The 7519-nt window shown below is 29.9% G+C and overlaps 1 pseudogene; it reads left to right on the top strand.

The window, feature by feature from the left end:
* The first annotated feature begins 340 nt into the window (after positions 1-340).
* LOC133800113 (stearoyl-[acyl-carrier-protein] 9-desaturase, chloroplastic-like) lies at positions 341-2996 on the top strand (annotated as a pseudogene).
* The last annotated feature ends 4523 nt before the right edge of the window (positions 2997-7519 follow it).

Below are 7519 nucleotides of genomic sequence, written 5' to 3'. Positions count from 1 at the left end.
TTGCCAACGAGGAGTTGATGTTTGCTGATTGGAGACAAGCCTAAACATAGGACAACGCTTGGCACTGTGTCCTTGAACATCACATGCTTGACAACAACAAAGATATGGTTTGGATTGTCATTGAATAGTAGTAGAAGAGTTGTTTGAGGAACCAATGGATGGTGAATTATGGAAGGACGAGCGCCAATTTTGACGATTTCGTGCTGTTGTTGGATTTTCCGTTGTAGCGAGCAATAAAGGAACAGACTATGGTGACTGAAGAGAAGCTTCCTTGTTAAATAATTTTTCATGAAGTTCAGCAAAGGATATAGGGGAGTAACGAGCATTGACAACATCAACAATGGACTTGTACTCATCTCCAAGATCTTTAAGAACTCTATCAATAAGATCCTCATCATCAACTGGTTTTCCAAGGAGTGCAAGTTCGTCAGAACATTTCTTAATAGGCTGCATATACTCAGTGATTGATTTGGAACATTTAGTGCACCATTTTAATTGATCTTTTAGTTGCTTGATGTCGCCATGAGCTGACATCAGAGGGGTTCGAGGAGCAAGTGAAGGAGCAGAGAGAGAACAAAGGATATTCTAGATGACTACTTTGTGGTGTTGGTAGAGAATATGATTAGAGAAGAAGCATTGCCCTCGTAAGAATAATATGGTAATCTTCTTAACAAGTATCTTTACCTTTCTGGTCGAGTTGACATGAAGCGAATCAAGAAATCTCTTCATTATTTGATTGGAACAGAAGTGGTAAGATTCTTGTTCATTATTATACAATGAATTTTTAATTAATAATATGATCTAGTTATATATATATAGAAGACTTCTCAATGGCTATTACCCATGGATGGTTAACATAAATCACTAAACAAGTTTTTGATGAGGAATGATTATAATGGTGATGAAAATAAATAAATAAAATATAGAAAATCAATAATTTCGAATTTTTTAGATTAATTAGGTAATAAACATTAGTTCGAAAGATAATGGTCACATCGTTATTCCCAATAATTCTAAAATGATATTTTTTTTCATGGGATGAATAAAAGAAATAAATCAAGAATGAAAAAGGAATGAAGATGAATATTAAATAAGATTTTTTGACTGTCATATCATTAGGTATTCCTTCTAAAAGTTTTAAAAAGTCAAACTTTATTTTTAGAAATATTAATTAATTATTATAAATATAGATCTTTGATCTTAAGTTAATATTAATGTAATTATTCATGTGTAGTAACCGAACCCATATATATATAAATATGTTAATTAGAGTAGACTTTACTTTTGATTCATTAGTATCAAGATTTTTTTTTTTTGTTGTTTTCACAATTTAGGTATAATGAAAAAAAAGGATGAATTATTTAAAATTGGTAATAATAAATTGATTTTATTTATTTATTAAAATATTTTAAATGATGTAACGTGCATTTTTTGGTTAGATGTAAGAAATTATATTTCAGGTCTCATGTATACAAAGTGAATTGGAGGAGTACTTAAGGCTCCTCGAGTTTTTAAAATTTGTTATTAATATTAAAGTTCATTCTAACAAAAATTACAAATTGTCCACTTAGAATATTCAATAAAGGTCATTTGGTATGGGTAATAATTAAAATATCAAAATATTACTTTTTTTATGCAAGTTTTATTTTGATTTTATTATTGTCTTTTCCGATAAGATTTACTTTACCTTCGAAGGATTGTCTTAAATTCATCTAAACATGTAGGTTTTAGATTCTCTTTCATTAGTATTGAATGAGCCACCACAAAATGATGTATAAATAAATGACAAATTATAACATTATCATGTACAATTAAGTAGTATGATCTAACATTCTTGTAAATCTAAAACATTAAACAACATTTTCATACACAATTAAACACTATTTTACATGATTTAGACAATCGTATTATTTCAATATGAAAATTTTGAAGTTTTCATACCAAAACTACCCCTACTTGTACAAAAAATATACATATAAATTTTTAGGGAGAGTCTAAAGTAAGGTGTGCATTTTTATCCTTCCGGTAAGGCATGAACATGTTTTAGGCACGTAAATAAATTATAACCTTATTTGTTTATAATGGTATTTATTGTAGCCTTGGGAAGCATTTTGCAAATTTTTGAAAAATTCTAGATAATTTTCGGTGAAGAAGATAGGATTCAAAAACAAATATTTTTTATACTTGTATAAAAAAAAACACTTGTGCAATAGACTATTGAACCCTTATTTCGACATCGTAAATTATTTGAAATTTTCTAAAAATTTGTAGGAGACTTGCTATGACTATAATAAACACCGTCATAAAAAAATGAGGCTATAATTGATTTATATGCCTAAAACAAGATTGTGTTCTATCAATAAGGTAAAAAAATGTACTTTATTATAGATTTTTTCTAAATTTGTATTTATAAAAACTTATTATGAATGATTAACTCACTGTATTTTTTTTTTGGTATTGGATATGATCCCTACCTACTCACAATCTACATATCATTGCAAGAAAGAGCAACCTTTATATCACACTGAAACACAACCAAACATGCATTCAAATATGGTGACACAAAGCTCACCCAAATATGTGGCGTAGTAGCCAGCGACGAAAAATGACACGAAACTACGTACACCAAGATAGCTTCGAAGATTTTCGAGCTCGATCCAAATGACATGGTTTAGGCATTTGCACACTTTATGAAGAGAAAAATCACTATGCCTGCTCACCTAATGTACGATGGCATTGGCCCCAATCTCTTCGCTCACTTCACCGGCACTGTGATTGAGTCCAAAGAAATATTGGACCATTTGGTGGCAAAATGGAACATGGAAAATCTTAATGGGCTTTCCGGTGATGGAAGTCAGCCCCAGGAGTATCTTTGTAGGTTGGCCTAGAGAGTTAAGAGGATTGAGGAGAAGGAGAAGAGTCGGACCCATAAGGATGATTCCAGTTCGATTCGTTTAAGTTGGGTTTTGGACCGAGAAACAACGGTTCAACTTTAGACTATGATATGAAGTAGAGTAATGACATGTTGACCAAAACATTAGGCAAACTGACGTGATAATTTCTTTCAACCAATCACATTGATTTTAGAAGAGATATACTCTTTTAAAAAACAGTGTCATAGTAGTTGGTGTAATGTTTTGGGACATAATTTTGACGCACATAGAATTATTGTATGAAGTAAATAGAATCTAAGATTATATGTGTCTAGAAAGTTAAGAACTAGATCTACTTTGTTTCTTTAGTTATGACATGTACTATAGTGCTATACGTAATTTATGAAGAAAAAAAAACTATTTTTAATGTTATTTTATAAAATATATTCTTTTAATAATATTTTGCAAAATAATCTATAAATAGAGTGCCCAAATTTTTTGACAAGTGATGACGAGTGTATTTGAAAAATTATTTAGCAAAAAATTATAAAATAGAAGATATTATATAACGTGACTATAAAAGAGAAATTTTTTACTCTATGTATGTTCTTGGTAATTGATGAATATAATAAATAAATAAATAGTATTTAGTGAAATAAACTAAATATATCGAGAGATGAAGAATAAAAAAAATGTGATATAGATTGTAAATTTAAAAGAGATTATTAGTTTAAGGATTTTTTTAATTAATTTTAATAAAATATTACAAATATTTAACTTAATATAATATGTTAAAATAAATATTTAATAATTATATTAATATAAATTTAAATATTATAAAATATCATTATTATAATGATATTTAATTAAAGATATAATATTTAATAATTACATTAATATAAATTTAAATTTTATAAAATATCATTATTATAATAATAATATACAATACATAATTATAATTTTGTTATTATTTATATTAATATGAATTAAAATATTATAAAATATCATTATTATAATAATATTTAATACAATATTAAATAATTAACAATTAAATTAATATAAATTTAAATATTATAAAATATCATTATTATAATAATATATATAATACATAATCATGATTTTTATAAAATTTCAATATAATAATATTTAATAATTAAATAATTATAAATTCAAATATTATAAAAAATCACTATTATAATTATATAAAATATATAATCTTAGTCTTTATAAAGAAAATTATCATTTATATTTAAAAAGAAAACAACATATTTTTTATCACTACATCTATATATATATATATATGTATCGTGTGTGCAATGAGTATGACTCTCAAACTACATAATAAAGTAGAATATTATTTATCTTCAATCAGGAACAAACAAACTTCTTCTCCAATCATTAAGGTGTGCTTTGAATAATATCATTAATGGTTTGTATCTTGAATAAGACAATTTATTATTTAAAATGTTATCATTTAAAAAAAAAAAAAAAAACCTATTGGCTATATTTTTGTTTAATTTTTCTTTTAATATGTTTTTGTCATTCTTTTATATATTATATTATTTATTTATTTAAATTTATATGATAATCACAAAAACATTATAAAAATAATTAATTTTTTTTAAAATAAAACTAAGCAAATATACAGTGCACGTTGCTTACACCTAGTATGTATATATGCATAAAAATATATATATTTATAATTAATTATTACAAATCATTTTAAAATGAGATATTTACATTATACTCCTGATTATATGAAACAAATTTCTTTTCTACGATTAAGTTGGTTTTATTCTTCTTCCTTTTTTTGTTTTTATTATTCTTCTTTCAGTTGTATGGTATCCATCACACTATGTTGGGTGGTTGACGAAAGTAGCTCTTGATGCCAGCATGGCAATCGACCATGACTAAGAGGAAAACTTCAGTGTGAAAATTAATTCTTTTACTTATCGTAAAGAAGACCCAAAAGTCGATGAGGTTAGCCAAGAAGGAAACTCTCTATGTTTGCATGTATCGACCATGATGCTTCAAAGTCGCTGGTAAAGTTCTTCAGTCACCATCACCACTTCTGCGCATGATACTTTGGGACTGCTCGGACTTGGTTTTATGGTGTTAAAGCCCTAGTGATTGCGAGTTGCAAACAGAAAGAAAATAGTCATTTGAATCGATTGGGATGATATATAAACATACATATATGTATATACACAGTAGATATTATAATTATTATCAAAGAGATACAACACCACCACCAGTTCCATCTTCATACCATCACTTGTTTTTGACATTCTGGGAGACGACATCTTTATCACTCGCTGTCATAGGGGAACCACCTTTCTCTCCCTTTTTCTTTGTAATTAGATGTTAAACGGCTACATGGTCATGGCCCAGAGTTAACTACATGAAGCAAATCAAGACCACTCTCTTTATTATTTATGTAATGACCTGAATTTCTTGATAAATTGTAAACAATATTATGAGCATTAAATCCATAAATCAGATTCAAATCAACATTACATGCTCATACAACAATCCAGGAACACATTTTATTTAGAGCATTGAATTGAATATATAGAGATGAAACATACCTGACATTGAGTCTCCAATGTTCATCCTTGAATATCTCACGATCTACACAAAACAATATTAGAAAAACAATGCAAGAGAGAACTTATGGAAAGCAACCCTTACCAAAACCACATACGTCTCACTTTACCCAACAACACATATGTTCTATATATATATATATGTCTCGTATGCCTTTTTACCCTAAGGGGTATATTGGGCCTATTGGACTTATATTATTAGATATGGTGGACTATGGTTTAATAGGCCAACCTATAGTCTTTAGGGTGCTACCATGTGCCTCAATTGTAATTAGATTAATATTAACCATCCCATTATGGTCTTTAACTATTCGTAGGCACTCTAGAAAATGATTGTGATAATGGAATTATGTTTGTAATTATATTAGTCCATATAAAATTCTAACATTCTCCCACTTGGACAATATAATCAAACCACCATAATATTGTCTAACACATATATGGCAATCAAATAAATCATACATAATATTATACCGATAGGATACAAATATTACATATGACTTGGCCTTGTAGACATTTAAATATCATAACAACCATTAACTATCAAACCAAACATGCATGAGGTACAATTGATTGAGACTATGCGCATTCATCTTCTTTTGTACCTGTCACTTCGTTGAACAATAGTATATACATATATAAACATATATATGTAATAGCAACAAGAAGAAGTGGCTTCAATTATCATTATGCATGTTCAGAATAAAACACAAGCTATAAGTAATCCATACAAAATACTAGCATGTTCAATACATAAATAACAAAACTCCCACTGAGCTCAACAAGCTAGGCTCCTGACAATCTCATTTGGGCAACGTGTTCTAAAAACACACATATAGGTAAGCCTTTCGTTAGTGGGTTTGCCAACATGCTAGTGGTAGGCGTGTACTCAATAGAAATGAGGGACTCAGCGACTTTCTCTTTAACAAAATAGTACTTTATATCAATATGCTTTGAGCGAGAAGTACTCCTAGTGTTCTTAGAGAAAGCTACTGCTGCGGAGTTGTCACAATACAATTTTAGCGGCCTCGAAATAGAGTCTACAACACTCAATGCTGAAATGAAATTTCGCAGCCATATTGTTTGACAAGTAGCCTCATAACACGCCATATACTCTGCCTCCATCGTAGAAGAAGCTGTGAGTGTCTGCCTGACACTTTTCCATGAAACAGCTCCTCCAGCCATCATATAAATGTAGCCTGAAGTGGAATTTTTATCATCCACGTATCCTGCATAATCGGCGTCACTGAACCCAACTATATCAAGAGTGTCAGCTCGCCGGTAAGTCTACATATGATCCTTTGTACCCTGAAGATACCTCATGACTTTCTTAGCCGCTTTCCAATGGCTAAGACCAGGATCACTCAAGTATCTACCCAACATGCCGACAACAAAAGCAATATCAGGGCGTGTGCATACTTGAGCATACATCAAGCTACCAACCAGTGATGCATAGGGAGCGACTTTCATTTCATCTCTCTCTTTATCATTTTGTGGACATTGAGCCTTTGAGAACTTGTCACCCTTCACTATTGGTGCCTTCCCAGGAGAACATGCATGCATATTGAATCTTTTCAAGATCCGATCAATGTAAGTCTTCTAAGACAAACGAAGAATACCATTAGCCCTATCCCGAAGAATCTGAATCCCAAGCACATAGGAAGCCTCACCAAGGTCCTTCATATCAAAATGGCTAAACAAAAGTTGTTTCGTCTCACACAACAGATCAAAATTATTAGATGCAAGCAGGATGTCATCAACATACAATACTAGAAAAATAAAGCTACTCCCACTGACCTTCATGTATATACATTGATCTACTACATTCTCCTTGAAGCCATTTGCAGTGACAATCATATCGAACTTGAGATACCACTGCCTTGATGCTTGTTTAAGCCCATAGATAGACTTTTTGAGCTTGCAAACCATGTGTTCTTTGCCAGACTTCTCAAAACCAATAGGTTGAGTCATGTAAACATCTTCAAATAAATCTCCATTCAAGAAGGCAGTCCTCACATCCATTTGATTGAGTTCTAGATC

This window comes from Humulus lupulus, chromosome 9, assembly GCF_963169125.1.
Source record: "Humulus lupulus chromosome 9, drHumLupu1.1, whole genome shotgun sequence".
Classification (NCBI taxonomy): Eukaryota; Viridiplantae; Streptophyta; class Magnoliopsida; order Rosales; family Cannabaceae; genus Humulus; species Humulus lupulus.
This window is presented reverse-complemented; position numbering and strand designations above follow the sequence as displayed.